Genomic DNA, 21,948 nt, shown 5'->3' with positions numbered 1-21,948 from the left:
TTTCTACAATTATTGAAGGTAATTTCAGACCCATCAGGAATAGTTCAGTTGGTATTTTTTCTTCTTGCTCATAAGAAAACTCTTCATTTCAGTTGTTGTTTTATTTCTGACTGTTTTTTTTTTTAATTTTATTGGGGAACAGTGTGTTTTTCCAGGACCCATCACCTCCAAGTCACGTTGTTGTCCTTCAGTCTAGTTGTGGAGGACACAGATCAGCTCCAAGTCCAGTCGCCGTTTTCGATCTTAGTTGCACGGGGCACAGCCCACCATCCCATGTGGGAATTGAACCAGCAACCTTGTTCAAACCAGTTGAGCCATCCAGCCTCCCCATTCTGACTGGTTGTTTTGTATGTTTTCTGTCTCCATTTTTATGCTTCCCCTCTCATTATTGAAGTTCTCCCTAAGATCATTGAGCATCCTTATAATCAGTGTTTGGAACTCAGTGTCTGACAGATTGCTTGTCTCCATTTTGTTCAGTTCTTTTTCTAGAGCTTTGCTCTGTTCTTTTATTTGGGACATTTTTCTTTATTTCCCCATTTTGGCTGCCTTCCTGTTTATTTCTATGTCTTAGGTAGGGCAGCTATGTGGGCAGATCTGAGTGGAGTGGCCTTATGTAGTAGGTTTGCTGTGAGACTCAGTGTCAAAGTCTTCCTGGTTACCTGAGCGGGGTACTCCAAGTGTGTCCCTTGTGTAAGTTTTGTGTGCCCTCCTGTTGTAGTTGAGTCTTGATGCTGTTTGTATGTCAGTGGGAGGGATTGACCCTCAGGCTGATTTGTTGTGAGGAATGGCCATGAAGGAGTTGTGATGCAGGAGCTGACCCTACAGAGCAGGATTCTCTTTAGCAGGGCTCTGGTGCCTGTTGGTCTGCCCTTTGGGTGTGTTGTCCTTGGAGGTGGCTAGGTGACGCTCCTGCTCAGTCCAAAGCTGGCCACTGGGTATGCCAGGAACATGTCCTCCCAGGAGGGGACCCACTGCAGACCAAGTTCAGCTGCAGCCTGTGCTCTGCCTATGGCCACCTGGAATGATCCACAAAACAATATGCAGATGGCTGCTGTCCATGCTGGAGGTAGAGGTGCCTCAAGAAGCCAAGCTGCCAACCAAGGCTGGCTGTTGCTAAAGCCAGGCTGAGGGCTGCTTAGCAAGAGGTACAGGACATGCCAAAGCCAGATGCTGCTTGTTTGGGTTTTGTGAACCTTTGAGAGATTTTTGGAAAGTGCAAAATGATTTGTGATAGGCCATTTGTATGGAAAAGCCACTGGAAGTGGCTTGGGTGGGCCTACAAGTTGGGTGGGGCGGGATCTCAGGGAATCACCAAGGCAGGGTGAATGAACAGTGTTAGCCAGCTTGATGGAGATTCAGATATGGTGGCCACTTGTGTAGGAGGTGGGAGAGCTAAACAAAGAAGGGCTTCGGTTCAACTAGATTTCAGGTGATTCTCGATGGTTGTTCTATAGTTTAGTTGTAATGATGTGGTCATGAGAGGAGATAAGCACAGCGTTTACCTGTTCACCATCTTGACCAGAAATCTTGATAGTCATTTTTTTTAGTGCTGAATAATCCGTTGTCTCTATGAACCACAATTTATTAACCTCTTCACCTACTGAAGGTACATCTTGGTTGCTTTCAAGTTTTTGGCAATTATGAATAAAGCTTCTGTAAACATCCATGTGCAGGTTTTTTATATGGATATAAATTTTCAGCTCCTTTGAGTAAATACCAAGCAGTGTGATTGCTGGATTGTATTGTAAGAATAAGTGGTATTTAGTTTTGTAAGAAACTACCAAACTGTCTTCCAAAGTGGCTGTACCATTTTGCATTCCCACTGGCAATAAATAAGAGTTCCTGTTACTCCACATGCTTGCCAGCATTTGGTATTGTCAGTGTTCCAGATTTGGGCTATTCTAATAGGTATGTGTTTATCTCATTGTTTTAACTTACACTTCCCTGATGACATTTTTTTGTGTGTGGCTGGGGGGGGTGCATCTTTTCATATGTGTATTTACCATCTGTATATCTTCTTTGGTGAGGTATCTGTTAAGGCCTTTGGTCCATTTTTTAATCAAGTTGTTCGTTTTCCTGTTGTTGAGTTATTTTTATATTTTGGATAACAGTCCTTTATCAGATACGTCTTTTGCAAATATTTTCTCCCAGTCTCTGGCTTGTCTTTTATTCTCTTGATATTGTCTTTAACAAACCTGAAGGTTTTAACTTTTTTAGAGTCCAGCTTATCAATAAATTCTTCCATGTATCCTGTCCTTGGTGCTGTATCTAAAAAGGCATTACCCTACTGAAGGAGGTCATCTAGGTTTTCTCCAATGTTATCATCTAGCAGTTTTATTTTATATTTAGGTCTGTGAGCCATTTTGAGTTTTGTGAAGGGTGTATGGTCTGTGTCAGATTTATTTTTTTGTATGTAGTTTTCTAGTTGTTTCAGTTGTTTCAGCACCATTTGTTCAGAGGCTATCTTTGCTCCATTGTATTACCTTTGCTCCTTCGTCAAAGATCAGTTGATTGTATATGTGGGGGTCTATTTCAGCCCTCTCCCTTCTGTTCCTCTGATCTATTTGTCTATTCGTTTGCCACTACCACACTGTCTTGATTATTGCGTTTTTATAGTTAGTCTTTTTGTTCAGCTTTATTGAGATATAATTGACAAATAAAATTGTAAGATATTTAAAGTGTACAAAGTGGTGATTTGCTATATGTATATACTGTTAAAGGAGACCCTTACCAAGTTATTAACACACTCATCACCTTACAGATGTCTTCCTTTACTTTTTTTTTTTCTTGGTAAGAATCTTTAAGTTACAATTTCAGTTTCAATTATACAATACAGTGTTATCAACTATGCCACCATGTTATACATTAGATCCTCAGACCTTATTCATCATATAACTGAAATTTTGTACGATTTTACCAAACTCTCCCTATTTCCCCCACTCCTTAGCCCCTGGCCACCACTTTGCTACTATTTGTGTTTTTTCTTTTTTCTTTCTTTCTTTTTTTTAATATTCCTCATATAAGCGATTCCATGTGGTATTTGTCTTTCTTTGTCCAGCTTATTTCATTTCACATAATGTCCTCCTGGTTCATCTATGTTGTCACAAATGACAGGATTTCCTTCTTTTTTCAGGTTTAATAATATTCCTGTGTGTGTGTGTGTGTGTGTATACATATGCATATATATCACATTTTCTTTATCCATTTGTCGATCAATGGACACTTAGTTTGCTTCTATGCCATGGCCATTGTGGTGCGATGCACATGGGAGTATTATAGTAAGGCTTTAAGTCAGGTAGCATCAGTCCTCTAACTTTGTTCTCCTTCAATATTGTATTGGCTGTTCAGGTCTTTTGCCACTCTATATAAACTTTAGAATCCCTTTGTCGATACCATAAAATAACTTGCTGGGATTTTTATTGGGATTGCGTTGAATCTATAGATCAAGTTGGAAAGAACTGACATCTTGACAGTGTTGAGTTTTCCTGTCCTTGAACATGGAATATCTGTCCATTTATTTAGTTCTTTGATTTCTTGTATCCAAGTTTTGTAGTTTTTCTTATATAGATCTTGTATATGTTTTGTTAGATTATACCTAAGAATTCCATTTTGGGGAGTGCTAATAATGTAAATGGTGTTGTGTTTTTAATTTCAAATTCCATTTGTTCATTGTTGCTATATAGGTAAGTAATTAATTTTTGTATATTAAACTTGAGTCCTGCAACCAAGTAACATAATCACTTATTTGTTCTAGGATGGTTTTTTTTTCCTTGCCAATTCTTTTTTTTTTTTTTTAATTTATTGGGGTGACAATTGTTAATGAAATTACATAGATTTCAGGTGTACAATTCTGTATTACATCATCTATAAATCCCATTGTGTGCTCACCACCCAGAGTCAGTTCTCCTTCCATCACCATATATTTGACCCCCTTACCCTCATCTCCCACCTCCCACACCCCTTAGCCTCTGGTAACCACTAAACTATTGTCTGTGTCTATGAGTTTTTGCAATTCTTTCTACATAGAGTATCATGTCACTTGCAAACAGTTTTATTTCTTCCTTCCCAGTATGTATACCATTTATTTCTGTCTCTTGTCTTATTGTGTTAGTGAGGGCATCCAGTGCAGTGTTGAAAAGAAGTGGTGAGAAGGGATATCCTTGCCTTTTACCTGATCTTAGTGGGACAGCTTCAAGTTTTCACCATTCCTTATGATGTTAGTTGTAAGCTTCTTGTAGGTAACCTTTATCAAGTTGGGGAAGTTTTCCTCTATTCCAGGTTACTGACAATTTCTATCATGGGTGGTATTGGATTATTTTCAACACATGATGCTTTTTTTGTATCTGTTGATATGATTGTGTGATTTTTTTTTTAGTCTGTTGTAATGATTACATTAATTGATATTGAAAAAAATTAAGCCAATAGAGCTAGTTGATAATACAATGGGACCTCTTTCATAACCATTGGTAGAGCTGTGCAAATATGGCACCGCGTAATCTTAGTTTTTGCTTATTCCCAGGTTGGCTTGATCACTTGGGAAGAGGACAGGCAATGTAGGTAGTGCCAGAAAAGGGATCCAGAAAACAGACCTGAATTTAAGACTGGATCTTAAGATCTGAGTTTAATGGAGAGCAAGAAATTTGAGGAGGGCCACCCAAACATTTTTAGAGCTGAGTGAGGACTTGACCCTGGACCTTTTTATATGATCATCCCAGTACATTTCCACTGTTTGCTACTAGCCACACAGTCAGGCTGGTGAAACTTAGTTCTAAGAGCAGGTATCTCAGAGGAGGAATTCCACAGACTTGGAGACTCTCATCACAGAAGAAGGTACTTGAACAGCCACTCTCTGTTCAAGGCTGGGTTTGTTTTGACATGGATTTCTTGTTTCTGTTACCACTCCCTGGGGATACATTACAAAGAGATTTAATGATTTTTTTTTTTTTTTTTTTTTTTTTGGTCTGCATTTATTTGACGCATGACCTGGTGATTTGAATTTTACCATTATTATTTTGATGTTTTCTGATTATTATGTACCCACATAAAAGTCAATAAAGAAAATAATGGAGAAACAGCTCTGTTTAAGATTGCAGAGGGGATGGAGTAATGCTATCTATAAATATTTATATTTTTCTGAGAAAATCCCTTTTTTTCCTGACATTTAAACTGGCTCATCATGGAGAGATTCACCACTGGGAGGGAAAGAAAATGAAGAGACTTTTTCTTTCTCAGTAAATTTTATACATGTTTTTCAAAGGTAAATGGAAAATAAGAAAGATCAAATGAAAAGGATTTTCCATTATAATAATCATTTTTTCCCCTGGGGCATTGAAACTTAGCCAGCCCTTTCTCACCAAGGATAGTAACAGGGGAACATGGGTATGTAATTGAATGTCCCCCAAAAGGCAAACAGACGAGTTTGGCTTGCAACTTCCCTCCCATCCCTCTCTGGACTTGATCACTCTTCCTTTGCCTCCTTTTTCCCAGTCTTGGCTTCAGCCCTATCTGCCTGGGTTGCTGCTCCTGTGCTCCTGGTTTGACAACCATAATAATGGATAGAGACCTTGGGAGCAGCCCAGAGCTCAGCCCCAACAGGTGCTCACCTGCCTTTCTTGGGGAGGGTACAGGCCTAGGCAGGGAGCTTAGAAGCAAAGCAGTGCTTTCTCTTTTTTTAATTTTATTTTTTTATTAGTTTCAGGTGTATGACATAATCTAATAGTTAGGCATTTACACCCCTCACAAAGTGAAACCAACCCCCCCAATCTATCACCTGTCTGACATCGTATATAGCTGTTATAATTCCATTGACTCTATTCCCTATGCTGTACTCCACATCCCTTGACTGTATATATGATATACTCATATATATTTAATTATAGTTGACATTCAATGTTATTCAACTTCAGCTTCAGGTGTACAGCACAGTGGTCAGGCATCTGCACAGTCTATGAAGTGGTCTCCCTAATAAGTCCAGTGCCCATCTGGCACCCTATGTAATCTTTACAGCATTATTGATTAATAAATGGTGCTGGTAAAACTGGAAAGACACATGCAAAAAAATGAAGCTGAACCACCTTCTTACACCATATACAAAAATAATTTCAAAATGGATTAAAGACTTAAATGTAAGACCTGAAACCAAAAAACTCCTAGAAGAAAATATAGGAAGTAAATTTGCAGAAATTACCCTTAGTAATATTTTTACTGATATATCCCCTTGGGCAAGGGAAGTAAGAGAAAAAATAAACATATGGGATTACATCAAACTAATGTTTCCTTTCATAGCAAAGGAAACTATCAATAAAACAAAAAGGCGTCCTACTGAATGGGAAAAGATATTTGTCAATGATACATCTGCTAAGGGGTTAATATCCAAAATTTATAAAAATCTTCTACAACTCAACACCAAAACAACAAGCAACCCAATTGAAAGGGCAGAGGACATGAAGAGACATTTCTCTAAAGAGGACATATACAGATGGCCAACAGACATATGAAAAAATGCTCAACGTCACTAATCATTAGAGATATGCAAATAAAAACTACAATGAGATACCACGTCACTCCTGTTAAAATGGCAGTCATCAATAAATCAACAAACAAGTGTTGGCAAGTTGGCGAGGATGTACAGAAAAGGTAACCCTTGTGCACTGTTGATGGAATTGCAGATTGGTGTAGCAACTATGGAAAACAGTATGGAGGTACCTCAAAAAATTGAAAATGGATCTACCTATTGACCCAGCAATTCCACTCCTGGGTATCTATCAAGAGAAATCCAAAACACTAATTTGAAAAAATATATGCAGCCCTATGTTTATTGCAGCACTGTTCACAATAGCCAAGACATAGAAACAACCGAAATGCCCATCGATAAACTATTGAATAAAGAAACTGGTACACTTATACAATGGAGTATTCCTCGGCCATAAAGAAGAATGAAGTCTTCATTTGCAACGACATGGATGGACCTAGAGAATATTACGCTAAGTGAAATAAGTCCGATGGAGAAAGACAAGTGAATGACCTCACTTATATGTGGAATCTAAAGAACAGAATAAACGAACGAACAAAACAGAAATAGACTCAGAGATATAGGGGGGAAAAACTGATGGTTGCTAGACAGGGGAGGGAGTGAGAAGGGGCGAAGGTAAAGGGATTAGAAAGTACAAATTAGTAGTCACAATATTGTCACAGGGATATGAAATACAGTTTGAGGAATATAATCAAAGCACTGCTTTCTTGTTTGGAGAGTCCTTAAGCGTGCTTCTGCATTTCAGAAATCCTGAAGGCGGTGGGCAGGCAGGCAAAGGGAAAGCTGTGCTCTTTTGTTTGGCTTGAGTTCCTGTAGCCCTGTATGGTGAATGTAGTTTGAGGAGTAAATAAAATCTTTTTGAAACATGGGGCCATGAATGTTAAAATTGGGACCAACTGTGACAGAGCTGAGGCCCCACTGAAATAATGGAGCAGACTGAGCAGTCTCCTATCGGGGGCCCTTATGATCATCTTTAGTGGGACCAAGAGTTAAAGGCAGCAGTCCCCTGAGGACTTTATGACAAACAGTGGGACTGAACGTGAATTCTTATGAGGGTTCTCTTAGTCAATTCTCTTTTTTTCCTTCTTCAATTTTTATTGGGGAATATTGGGGAATATTCCAGGAACCGTCAGCTCCAAGTCAAGTCATTGTCCTTCAATCTAGTTGTGGAGGGCACAGCTCAGCTCCAAGTCCAGTCGCCGTTTTCAATCTTTAGTTGCAGGGGGCATAGCCCACCATCCCATGTGGGAATTGAACCTGCAACCTTGTTGTTGAGAGCTCGCACTCTAACCAGCAGAGCCCTCCGGCCACCCCTCCAGAAGCTCAGCAGCAGGTTGTTGTCTTCAATCTAGTTATAGATTGCACAACTCACTGGCCCATGTGGGAATCGAACCGGCAACCCTGTTGTTCAGAGCTCATGCTTGAGCCAACTGAGCCATCTGGTCGCCCCGTGAATTCTTATTTAAGTTAGGATGCCTTGTGTAGCACAAGTAATCCTCCATCTATGGTTCCTTTCAAGTTTGAGAGTTTTATAGTGAGGTGTTTTTTTATTTTTTTATATACCACTCCAATAAAACATTTACATAGTCTCTTCCATATTTGCCGGTAAGAACCCTTAATTCTCCATATCTTCAGTCACACCATCCCATGACAAGCATTTTTCACATTGCAGTCTAGTTTTGTTGAGTGGTGGTGTAGCAAGGCCATGGACTCGGAGGTAGATACATGGAGGTTAAAGTTCCACTCTGCATAACTTTCTAGATTTGTGACCTCAGAAAGAATATATCTATATTTATGTGTATATCTGTATCTGCCTTTGCCTACACCAGTATCTGCATCTATGCCTATATTTACATGTTCATAAAGATAACACATATATAATTTTCCCACAGATTTCTGTGTATATTTGACTATACAGTCAGCCCCCTATCTACGGGGTTCTGCATCCATGGATTCAACCAACCATGAATCAAAAATATTTGAAGAAAACATTACATTGTTGCTGGCCTGTACTGTGTAGTTAGGCCTACAATGTGTGTCTGTACTGGACATGTACAGACTTTCTTGTCATAATTCCCTAAACAATACAGTATAACAACCATTTACATAGCATTTACATTGTATTAGGTATTATAAGTAATCTGGAGATGATTTAAAGCATACAGAAGGATGTGTATAGGTCATATTCAAATACTATGCCATTTCTTATATGGGACTTGAGCATCTTTGAATTTTGGTATTTTTGCAGGGGTTCCTGAAACCAATCCCCCACAGATACCAAGAGATGATTCTACTGTTAGTCAGTTCATGTCAAAATTGTACTAAGTGCCTATATTTAGTTAAAATTATACTAATTAAAATCTGAATAAAGCCATAATTAGCCTGGCTAAGTATATTACTTTACTAATGCTGCTATAACAAAGAACCACAGACTGGGTGGCTTAACCAACAAACATTTATTATTTCACAGTTCTGGAGGCGAAACGTTCGAGATCAAGGTATCCTTCTGGGGGCTGTGAGGGAAGGATCTGTTGTTCCAGGCCTCGCTCCTCGGCGTGTAGCTGGCTGTCGTCTTCCCGTGTCTTTTCACGTTGTCCTCCTGTATATGTGTCTCTGTCCAAATTTCCCCGTTTTATAAGGACACCAGCCAGTGTGGATTAGGGCTCACCTTAGTGACCTCATTTTCCCTTGATTATCTCTGTAAGTAAATACCCATCTCCAAACAAGGTGACATTCTGAGGTTCTAGGGATTAGGACTTTAACATATGAATATTAGGGGTGGGGTACACAATTCAACCAGTAACAAACTAGGTTACGTGTTGTCATGGAGGACAAAATGTCAATTTTACAAGCCAAGACTGACAGATGACGAGATACTGTAGGATAATTTCTGTAGATGAGGAGCTCACACTCGCAAAGGCAGGAAATGCTTCATCCTGCCATTTCTGTAGGGATCCTTACTTAACCTTGGTCTCCCTCTCTGTTGACTGGTCTTGGCATTTCGTCTCTTGTTTTTCCAACTTTATCTTAAGTTTTATATTTGTTTTGAAATTGTTTTCCAAGAACTAGTTCAGGTTGTAGAGGCAGAAAACACATGTTGAAACTATCTTAAAATAATGATTTAAAATAGTATGATGTACTCAACTTTGCTGTCAAGAGTTCATCATTTCGCATCGTCTCCCACAGGGACACGTTTATTCCCTGTGCTCCTGGTGAAGTAATACTTATGTATACAAACTCAAATTTGATGTGGTTTTGTTATTTGGAAATATAAATCTTATCCATAACTCACTGATGAAATTGGCAAGATTTCTAATTTGGCTTTTATTCTATTGAGTATATGAAAATGGTGCTCCACAGCCCTTGAATTTAGTTAATATGTTTTTTGTAGTTCTGGTTCGATCCACTAAGCAGTTCTAGAAACTTGGGCTTATAGAAAGCAGAACATTGATATTTACTGTGCATGTCCACCTATTTTCTTTAGTAAAGTCTAGTCCAAGCCTTTCTTCTTTCTGTCTATCATTTCCACTGTTTGCATATATTTTAAAATTTGTTAAGCACTATCTTCCCTCTGCCTCTTTTCTGAAAATCTGGTTTATTGCCCATTCCAGATGTTTTTTCCCCATTCCTGCCTTTGTCAACTCTGTCTTTGATATAGTCTCTTGCAGCCTGAGCCGTTGCGAGCAGGATTGTTCTGTGTGGTATGCTGAACTATAAAAATCTAGATTGATTATTGGCTTTCCCAGTTGTTAATGCATATTCATTTAGCTAACCCATAAATCAAACTGCTGAAATGTATACATTCAGATTTCATTTTTTCACGTTGTCTTAGTATCTTCTGGGTTGCTCTTTAAAAATATTGATGAGTCCTTTCAAAAAAGAAATCTATCTTAAGAAAATCTGAAATTAAGAACAAACACATTTAAATAGAAAAATCCTAGTGCAGCCTTATTTATATTGGTGAAAATTTACAAACAGCTGATATCCACAGAAACAAAGATTCAGTTAAGTAAATTATGATGCCTTGCACCCCAATAGATATTTATCTATTAAAGACGTTTCTAATAAGTTTGCAGTACTGTGGGAAATGATTATTGTGTAATTAGAATTTAGGGAAAATCAGGATACAGAATTATATAGAGCATGTAATCTCAATTGCATACAATTTTATGCATAAGCACTGGAAGGAGGTATGTCAGAACGTCAGCAGAACTTATCTTTAGGTGGGGTGGGGCCAGACATGGACGTCCGGATTCTGACAGACCTGGGTTTAAACCTCCCTTTCCTCCTGTGTGTGCCTGTTACTTTGGAGAATAACCTCTTAAGCCTGATTGTCCAGGCTAAATAGTACCTCTCTCAACTGAATGATTAATTAAAGTGCTTAGTTCAGTGTGTGACATATAATCATGCAACACGTGAAAAGTTCAATTGTTAATTAAAAAACATTATCGACAATACGTATTTCACCCATTTTACTGCTCTCCTAACACACTTACTATATTTATTTTTCCATGTTTCTTCCTGTTTTAAACAGAATCTAGTAGGAGGCAGAGCCCCCCAGCACAGTGGCCTCTGTCAAGCCCCATAACCCCTGTGAACTGGTCACCTTCCCTGAAATGTGCACTCGTTAGCATGGAGTTATGTTGAAGACTCAGTGACTTGACCTATTTTCAAAGTGCTTAGAATCAGTGCCAGGCACATAATCGCTTGTATGTTTGTTGCTATTATTAAGAAATTAAAAAAAAAATATATGTATTATTACCTCCTACATTCAGGAGAATGGGAAAGTGACTGCAAAGATTTACACATCCTGCAGAGAGCTGGACTTGATGACTTCTACGTCTGAGATTGGGGATACCCCTGGCTAGATTTAGAGGAACTGAAAGATTGCAATTTTTAGATATAAAATGAGAGTGATCTTGAACTGAGTGGCCAAAGAAAATGAGAATCCTTTGGAAAATCTAATCTCATGGCATGATGCTGGATTGAAACTATGATAATATGCTGATGGACTTTGAACCTCCAGGAATGTAAATTTTAGTCAAGTTTCAGTTCTCCGTATAAGGACCAGAATCGTAGGTCTGGCTTCGAACAAATGCCCTTTTGATGTATGGTTGATGGATTAACATAGGTTAAGTGGCAAGAATCTATTTTTGACATTCTCTTTTTCTTCAGAGTCCATTGTTGCCTAAACCAGGCACTACTGCATTTCGAGGGATGTGTGATGCTGTGGGTGGGCAGCCTTCTGTCCCACTGGTCAGAGGTCGGCCACGAAGTCCCTTTCAGTGAAGGGGCCTGGAACTTGGAAGTGGGAGGTTTCTTCAGTTTCTGAACTGAAGCCAAGCACAATGGTCCATGTTGTCACTTCACAATCTTAAATCCATGCTGCTTTGGCTGATACCCTTTGGTTGGGGGTATGCTATTTTGACATTGAATTAAAGCCCAAGCATGAGGAAGGTGACCTGAAAAGGACCTTGTATATAGTTCTTCACACTCATTCTGCCAGGTTTGGTCTCAGACCCACTGAATAGTTTTTTCTAGATCGCTGTAGAACAAAGCTCTCTCTTCCCCAAGTAAAAGCTAGTTTACCTGTTCCCATTCTAGTGGTATGTGCCTTAGTGACAAAGCTTGTGTTTATCAGCGTCAGCAGTTGCCTAGAGAATCTGTTTTTCTGGGATTGTATAGGCTTGTCACCAAGAGTCAGAAGAAAACCAATAATGGGATGAGTTTATTCCCAGTTATCCAAACGAATGGTAAATAATTCACAAGTCTCCTGGTCTTGACCTCCATTTTTATTTTTATTTTTTTCTCGAACCTGACCCTTTATTTTTCTATCATATCTATGTTTGTGAACAACTTCAAATCATTTGAATTAGGATATAAAAGGATTAAAACTCAGTGTTAAACTTGGAGCCTCCTTCCTTTGAGGAGGAAAATAGCAGGGCTGGAAAGTAGACTCCAAGAGGACAAAGACATGTGGATGATTATTCACCTATCTCGGAAACCAGAGGTAAACAGTGAGGTTGCTGGAAAGCCAGCCTTCTTGGTGGTCTAACGAAAAACTACAGTATATCCCACACGCAGGCCAGGAATTCACCTATCCTCCCAGATCCTCTGTCTTTATCTGTGAAATGGGGATGCAAAAAAAAAAAAATCTATTTTGTAACCTATTGGGCACATCAAGGGAAAAGACATCTGTGAAAGTACCATGGAGCTCCACAGTGCCAAGTGAACATTAGATGTAGTAGCTTTTGTTTGTTCCTCTGGGGACTTTAATCCAGGTGGGCTGGTGCTGGAGTGAGGGTGACAGATGTAGGAGAGCAGAGGTGGCTGTGGGGTGGTTGGAAAGACTCGTTTATGGAAGCAAAGGTTGATGCTGAGCTCAAAGGGTGGAAGAACTGGAGAAGTGGTGGTGCATTTCAGACAGAGGTAGGCCACAGGCTAAAATAGAGGCAGTTATGCAGGGGTTGAAAATACCTCAGTTGTGTTAAAATGGAGAGTTCTTACTGTGTGAACGGGAGATGGGAAATGGGTGGATGGGGGCCCAGACCCCTGAGCTGAGCAGTTTGAACCTGATTGCCTATACATTTCAAAACACTCACCTCCAAGCCAAATTAGGACAGTATGAACCCATAGGCATCTGCTCCCCTTCCTTTCAGCGGGTTTTCTTCTGCACTTCTCTACTCTCTGCCCTTTCTCAGCAGTACCAGAGCTCTGGATTGGTCTGCAGTAAACTCCCCCTCCCTCCTCAGAATTTCCTGGGAATTCGGCATCATCTTTAATAAAGGGCAGCTCTCCATTTGCCTGAAAGGTTCTGAAATGTAACATTCTAAGACAGTGATAGTTGATAAATGTAAATATCTGCTTTTACAGTAAAGTTTAACTGGGAGCAATTCTTTATGTCCAACAGCATACGAGGTGTGATCAAACAATATGGTGAATGTCTAAATAAAACAAAATTTATTATAGTAAAAGACATATTGCTATTAATCCCCCTCAAAGTACTCCCCCTCGCTTCGGGCACACTTATCCCATCGTTCTTGCCACTTTCTGAAGCAGTTCTGGAAATTCTCTTTCATGAGTGTCTTTAGTTGCAGTGTCGTGGCTGCCTCGATGTCCTGAATCATTTTGACTTTGGGGAAGAGCTGGAAGTCTTACAGGGCCAGATCCAGTGAATAAGGTGGATGAGGACACACCATAATGTTTTTATTTGACAGAAATTGCCATCTACCAGAAGCGATATATGTGACATGGAGCGTTGTCATGATGGAGGATGATTTATGGCACACTTTAAAACACACCTTCTCTCAACCATAGCTCACACCCGACTGACTACATGGAGCAAGTTGAAACTGGTCACACACTGTTACTAAGGTTCAACATGCTGCTTCCCATATTGAAGATTCCTATCCACTGGATGGTGCTCTGCAGCAGTATTCACCATATGTTTTGATCACAGTGGAAAGGCTCCATGTCACACATTGCTTCTGGTGTGGCAATTTCTGTTAAATAGAAACATTACAGTGTATTCTCCTCCACCTTATTCACTGGATCTGATGATACCATGTGACTTATGGCTCTTCCCCAAAGTCAAAATGGTTTAGGACATCGAGGCAGCCACGACAGCGCAACTAAAGACACTCACGAAAGAGGACTTCCAGAACTGCTTCCAGAACTGCTTCAGAAAGTGGCAAGAACAATGGGATAAGTGTGTTTGAAGCAAGCGGGAGTATTTTGAGGGGGATTATTGTTGCTTTGCTGTAATAAATTTTGTTTTATTTAAACATTCATTGCATTTTTCGATCACACATCATATTCAATGATAGAATTTCAGGTGCCAGTGCCAGGAGCTGACTGGGGATGGGAGGATAAGTTGGAGGGATCCTCGGCGGGCTCCAGTCTTATCACGAGCATAGCCAACTCTGTTTAGTTAATGTGTGATGGTCTGGTTGTGGTTTTCTAGCAGTATGACCTGGAGAAGGTCTCCTGATCTCAAGATTATAGTTTCTTCATCTGAAAATAGAAAACAATATCAAGTCTTTTCCCATCATTCTATTTTCCGTGTTGTAGGCACACTTATTGGTTCTCTAAGTGGAGGTAGAAATGCTGATTTGCCTTCTATCCATGCATTAAATAAATACTTATTAAGCCCTTCTCTGAGGCAGGTACTGTGGTGAGCAGCACACGTGGTCCCTGCCCTTGGGGAGCTTCCAAGTATTCCTGACTAATGTGGTTTCGGTTCTTTTTTGAGTCTCTCATTTGCCAAGCTGGAGAACTTCATCTTGTAAACCATGAGGTTAAGCTTCTGGGGCCCAGAGAGACTGTTATGGAACAGACTGTTGATGAGTAGGAATAGTTTGGTTTGCTGGGTGTTGGCCCTCTGTTCATCCTTCAGTCAGGATGTTTGTGTGAATAATTCCTAGTGACTAATTTTGAAAAATCTGTTTAAATCTTTCCATGGAGTATGTATTAATTCCGCAGACATGTATTAAGCATCATCTGTGTGCTGGCCACTGTGCTAGGGCCTCAGGATTCAAAGGAGGCTATGACCATACAGTCCTTGTTCTCAAAGCGGGAGATGAACTTCTCGTGGCAAATGTATATCTTGGTACTATGTTGTGTATGTCTTATAACGGGTGTATTGGGAACAGGCAAGAGTACACAGTGGTAGATCTGTGGGTCAAGGGGCATATGTGGGGTATACAAAGCAGCACTGGGTACCAACCACTTGGCTGGCATTTTTATTGGAATACCTGGCCTGCCTCTGGGTTCACACATATGTGGATGGTTTATCATTTCTCTTATGCTCCTTTACCACCCAGCCTTTTAATGATTTATTTCTAGTTGAAGTATTCAGAGTCAAATAATAGACTTGGCCTCCTAGGCCTCCCTGAGGGAAAACTAAAGAGAGATGCTTATATGAATGTTCTCTGTGGTTTCCTGGTCTCCCCACTCCGGTCGCAAAGGGGAGCATGATCATTCTGGTCTTTTTCTACCGTGTTTCCCCAAAAATGAAACCTAACCAGACAATAAGCCCTAGCGTGATTTTTCAGGAGGCCATCCCCTGAACATAAGCCCCCATGCGTCTTTTGTAGCAAAAATTAATTTAAGACCCGCTCTGATTTTCAGGGAAACACGGTAAGTGGACTGTTAGACATATGGGAAAATCATGTCAGTTGTGTTTACTTACTGTTTTCCCTGAGCTGCTTATTAGCTGGAGCTCTCACCATCTGGGGATGTGGCAGAGTAGGGGAGACGTTCCACTCAGACTCTGCCCTCCGGGCTCTCACTAGTTGGGAAGAGATGTGAGGGGCCCAGTAGGGAGACAAGATTATAACGGAATGCCTTTAGCTCCTGATGAAGCTAGACTGGAGATGAGACCCAAATGGGACACTCTGCCCCCTCTTCCTCTGGCCCCTCTTTGAATTAAAGATCCCTGGCTGCCAGTGAACAGTTGACCTGACTGACATTCCTAGGTAGTGACACAGGCACCTGTGTGTGCCTGGTGGGCTCAGTATGTGGAATCTGAATGTTCAAGGTGAGCCCCCAGGTCCCTGAGCACAGACAGCCCAGGAGAGCAAGAGCGGGGCAAGACCCTGGCTTTCGCTTTGGAAGCACCTCTGGGTAGCTGTGACCCAGTCATTACAGGTTTTCACTTGTCAGATGAGCTACTCCCCCTTCCTCCCTTGCAGAGGAGCAGGTAAGAGGTGGAGGGAAGAGGAAGTTCTTTCTAGGGCATTTCTTTGAGAGAACAGAATTATTCACAGGAGATTGAGATGTAAACACAGATGAATGGTAGCTTTCATATAGGCCCACATTTTATGCTGACATTTGGTTACGTGATGCGTGCTGTTACCAAACAGGGCTGTATTTTGCCTGCTGAGAAAGAAGAGGGGCAGGTATACAGCCATTGTAATTGGGTGCAGGAGCCTTCCAGTGAGTGGGTCAGAAAGGAGTCAGTGTCTAGAGGGACAGAACAGGGATGGTGAGCAGCTCTTAACTCTCTGGGAGATCCAGGCTCCCACTGAGACATGGTGGCCAGGCTCTGTGGTCCTGCCAGCTGAGGGGCACTCCTCTGCTCTCTAGGAGAGTGTGCAGAGCCAATGGTACCCCTCACAGGGGCCTACTGTAATGCCAGCCCTGCTCCAAAGGGTGTTAGTTTTCTTCGTTGGGGCTGAGGGAATCCAACTGACCTCAGAGAGAACAGCCTAGGTGCTAGGAGTTACCTGCTCCACAAACACACTCAGCCTCACAGCTTCTCCTGAGATAGTTCTGCATCTAGAAAAAGCACATACTACGACTTGAATAAGGATGAACACAGGAACTGTATAGTGAATAGAGTGACTAGAAAGGGAGCTCCATCTAGACAGGAATCTTGTCTGTCTTTGCTCCCTCATGCCTGTAATGTCTAGTACGGACAGATACAAGATAAACCACAAGATGAATTGTGCAGCTCAGGTGCTGAATACAGTATGTTGCTTCCAGTGTTTCTCCAACCCATGGCTAATAATAACCAATCCTGACCTGCACTCTCTATGTGCCTTTGACATGTATTAACTTCTTTAATTCTCTGGCTACCTTATAGGTAGATCTATTGTTGTCTCCTGTTTTATAGAGGGGGAGACTGAGGCAGATTGCAATTAAGTAGCCAGCTCATTGTGGCAACTGGTAAGGCAGGGGTGGGGTTGGAACTCCTGGTGGCCCTCACTTATCAGAGCAGAGATCCAAGGGGCGGTTTCTCATCTTGACCAATGGTAGGCATTTCTTTGAGAGAGGAGGAGGGCTTGGCTGAGCTGGGCTTGTTTGTTCCACGGAGGACTGGGTGAGACTGGGCAGCTGGCACTGCTGCCATCATACTGGGCTGTTTACAGCTCCCTGGAGTTGAAAAGTGTTTACAAGGAGAATGTCTGAGTTTCAACACTGGTTCCATTGGCTCATCTTCCCCAATGGATGGCACATAAGAGTGTCTGTGTTGGTCCAGGTGACTTTGACATATGGGGGTCTGACAATTAAGTTCACTAACTTTTGGCAACGCTGTTGCTAACCTTTTCTGATATCAGAAGGATTATTCATTATGAATTTGTACCAGCTGGACAGATAACCTAGTTTACTATTTGGAAGTGCTGAAAAGGCTGCGTGAGAAAGTTAGACGACCTGAACTTTTTGCCAACAATTCATGGCTCTTGCATCACGACAATGCACCAGCTCACACGGCACTGTCTGTGAGGGAGTTTTTAGCCAGTAAACAAATAACTGTATTGGAACACCCTCCCTACTCACCTGATCTGGTCCCCAATGACTTCTTTCTTTACCCGAAGATAAAGGAAATATTGAAAGAAAGACATTTTGATGACATTCAGGACATCAAGGGTAATATGACAACAGCTCTGATGGCCATTCCAGAAAAAGAGTTCCAAAATTCCTTTGAAGGGTGGACTAGGCGCTGGTGTCAGTGCATAGCTTCCCAAGGGGAGTACTTCGAACGTGATATTCAGCAATGAGGTATGTAGCACTTTTTTTAGGATGAGTTCGCAGACTGAATTGTCCAACCTCATATACAATTAGCGCAAAAATGGTCAGAGTGAGAAGAGATTATGAAAAGGAAAGTAATGCATCCTTTGTGAATTCATACCCTGTCTTTTAGCAAAACAAACAAACAAACGAAAAACGGACTTAAGGTCTAACAAGATAGCATACATTCAAATTGGAATAAAAGAAACAACAAATCACAAGGATGTGATCATAAGAGAGAGATGGATTAGCCTATAACAGCACTGCAAGAAACAGTACACACAATGGCTCTAACCCTTCCTGCCACCAAACCAGAAAAGGAAACCTTGTCAGCTGTTTTATTTAGGCTACCAGCCTGGAAAGGCAGGAATTAGCAGAATGGTTGAGGACACACAAAAATGCAAGTGAGGGCCAGTTGCCGGCAAGCCCAGTGCTATGCTGCCTGAAAATCTCACAGTGGAGAGGGAGAACGAGCCTCATCACGGCATGTTGTGTGAGATGTATGATTTTCTCAGGGCTTTAGTGAATATGGAGTGAGAATTTGCACAAGTGTTGAAAATAATGTACTCATCTTTAGTTGACATTTCTGGGTCGCACAATGCTTTAATCCTACTTTCTTCTTGCCATAGTCAGGTCAGTTAATTCCAACACGTGTCCCTTTTGCAAGGATCTCCTGTAGAGAGTGGTGCTAGACACAGCTCAGTGCCATGTTCCCTGTGTGATGATGATGAAATCTCTGAGCACTAGGGTTTCAGACCTCACTGAGATTTTCTTATGCGGGTAATGGTGATCCTTTTGCATGATAATCATAAAAACACTTGTCTTCTACATAATTTTATAGTTTATAAAGCACTTTTTATGGACATAATCTTTATTTTAACATTCCCATGAAGGAAACCCCTGGTCTTGTTTTATGCTTCGTGCTTGGGAACACTGAGTCGTACTAAAACAGATCGTTAAGAGGAAGAAGAAGAAATTGGAGCCTTTTAGTGTTTGACCGCTGTGCAGTGCTCTTTCGCGCTGACTGCGTTGGGTTTTTTTGGTGGTTTTATATAATGTGTTCTCAGGTAGTGCTATTGATGCTTGTTGGCAGTAGTTGTTTTGAGATGATACAAAAGTTGAGAACACAAACCTCATAATGAATCTCTGATGTCTCTTGTTTGTTGAGCGTCTACCCTGAACCTAAGGGTAGTGGCTTCCATTCCAGTGAGATGTTAGGATGAGGAGGCGATGGGATCCCTTTGGAGTTGTTGGGATCTGAATGTCTGTTGGCCAGCTCCTTTCAGGCGGTCCAGCGGCTCCCTGCTCTCTGAAGAGCAGAAAGAGGGGAAGTAACGGGGCTCAGAGGCCCTAGGCATTGACAGGCCTGGGGTTGACCCTGAACCACAGACCCCTGAGCCAGCACCCATTCCTCAAACCAAGGCGTGCCCGCTGCTGCCCTCTCACACAGACCCAGGCAGCTGCATGGGCCAGGCCCAGAATGGAGATGAAGTGTGGTGAGGCGACCTGCTTCCAGGAAGGGCACTTAGTTGTCCTGGGACTGCCCCTATGGCCATCATCGGGGAAACCATGTCTGTATAGATAATGTATAGATATGGCGTTGCCAGTAACCATGTGGTGTATATATCTGGGTAAAAGCCTTCAACGCCCAAATCAGAGCTACCACCTATTCCTCCATCCTTTCCAGCAGACTCCTCAGAAGACAAGTCTGTACCTGCTGTGCCGCGCTCTCATTTCTCCCCTGAGCCTGCTGCTCTGGCCTCACCCCTCTGCCACGCTCCTCTTGTTTCAGCTGCCAGAGACCTCCAAGCTGCCACCTTCAGTTGTGCCCCAGTCCTCATCTTCCCTGAACTGCGTCAGGACGAGCACAGCTGATCTCTCCCTCCTGCTGGATACACCTTCTTCTGGCCCCACCCTCTCTTCGTCCTCTGCCGTCACCTACTACTAGCCCCCTTCGCTAGTTCCTTCTCCTTGTCCTCATTTTAGAACCTCATTCCAGGACGCAATCCGTAGGTCTCTCTTCCTCTCGCTCACTCCACAGATGATCTTTCTCGTCCCAAGAATTTAAAATATGATAGTAGTCCCCTCCCCCTGTCATGTCTCCTGCTTTGTACTTGACTCTGCTCCACCTTTCCACTGCATATGTCCCACAGCAACCCATTAGGGAGTTGTGATCCCAAACCAGTGCCGCCAGCAGCTTCCCCCACCTCGGTCAATGGCTTCTTCATGTTTCCAGTTGTTTTGGATATAGATTTTCCTTCACTCTCGTATTTTCTATGCTTCTCTCTTTCCCTTCTGCTTCCCAACTCTCTGGGCTTCTCTCCTGTGTTTCCCAGGCTCTGTCCTGCCGGCTCCCTGCCTCTGTGTGCTCCCGGCTTCTCCATTTGCTCCTTTCCTCTCACTCCCCTGTGTGTCTTCTGTTCCTTCTGAGCTCTTGTGTTTACCGTCCTGCTGTGGCTTCATGTCGTGACTCTGTCTTTCCCTTTGATTGAATGTCTTTCTCTGCTTGGCTACAGGGACCCGTCATTTGCTGTTCAGAAAACCCAATTATTAGCCTGGGAAGGTCAGCCCTCATGCAGAGACACTTACACTACTTCCTATTCTCAGGGAATGGAAGAGATTAATCATTCTCTTGGGTGCATCCCATAAATGGCATCCATGGCAACATCAAATCCATGGCCTTCCCCACTGACTGTTACCACCAGCCATGCTCGTGGGTCTCAGTGTTTCAGAAAACCCCACAATTGTCACAAGCCCCAGGGGACACACTATCCCATGGGGTGAGCTACTTTATACCAAATTTGTCTCTTTAGAGTTTAAATTTTATTTCCCCAACCTGGGGAGTTGGTTGGTTAAATATGCCTGCAAAAAGAGAGTTGGGTTGAGCCTTTTATACATGGCTGTAAAAGTCCTTGATGTTGTAAATGGAAAATCACGAGATATTTTGAATTCTGCCCTATCAATCATCCAGCCGCTGCCCAGGCTGTATGTAGAAGTTAATTCAGTTTCAGCCAGATTCCCGGTAACACTGCTGTTGTTTATTGAGAAGCATATCTTAATATTTCTCAACATTGCTCAATATTACCAAATTCATTCGGAACGTAAGTAGGGGTCAGAATGACTTCCCAGTTGGGTGGCCTGAGGGGTTACTTCACGAGAGTGTGTATACACCCTGCCCGTGAACCGCAGAGCATCTGTTGTAAAATGTCTTCTGTATGCAAGTGGTCTAGTCACCTGTGTTAGAAAGCCAGCAATCACTCAAGCGTGCTAAGAAATGGTGCCCTAGAGGCACCCACTCTCTAGTCTGGGCCACGTCAGCCTCTTGTCCTCCCTGGCTGTTGGTCACTTCACTGCTTCTTAAGTGGGAAAGAGGCGTAAAGGGATCTGGAACATAGCTTTACTACCTGTAGATTTTCTAATAAAAGACAAGAAAGGAGGATGAGCTTGAAATTCACATGGGTTATGTTGTGCATGCAGCTTTAGGATTCTGATACCATGTTTCCCCGGAAATAAGACCAGGTCTTATATTAAGGTTTGCTCCAAAAGACTCATTAGGGCTTATGTTCAGGGGATGTCATCCTGAAAAATCATGCTATGGCTTATTTTCCGGTTGGGTCTTATTTTCGGGGAAACACGGTAGCTACGAATTATAAAGTGCCTTATTTTGTTTGCCAGGGTGACAATTAGCCAGGTAACTCTGTGTTGGTTTTCAGGTGCAGGGAAGATGCCTCTCCCTCTTGTGCTCAAGGCATGCGTTGATAGAGGTTGGCTTGGGTTGGGTGTGGGGGGAGTTGGTAAGTTTCTGGCCATAGAATAGAGCAGGTAGTCAAAATAAACCAGAAGCCACCAACTTAAAATAAATGCACTAAATTGTTGGGTTTAAATTTTTGAAAGTCATTTATGAA

The 21,948-nt window shown here is 41.9% G+C and overlaps 1 protein-coding gene across 7 annotated transcripts in view; it reads left to right on the top strand.

Annotated features, from left to right (window-relative positions):
- Positions 1–21,948, top strand: part of TLN2 (talin 2) — a 419,393-nt gene that overhangs the window by 196,649 nt on the left and 200,796 nt on the right. The gene's annotated exons all lie outside the window — the stretch shown is intronic.

Source organism: Rhinolophus ferrumequinum, chromosome 6 (genome assembly GCF_004115265.2).
Source record: "Rhinolophus ferrumequinum isolate MPI-CBG mRhiFer1 chromosome 6, mRhiFer1_v1.p, whole genome shotgun sequence".
Lineage (NCBI taxonomy): Eukaryota > Metazoa > Chordata > Mammalia > Chiroptera > Rhinolophidae > Rhinolophus > Rhinolophus ferrumequinum.
This window is presented reverse-complemented; position numbering and strand designations above follow the sequence as displayed.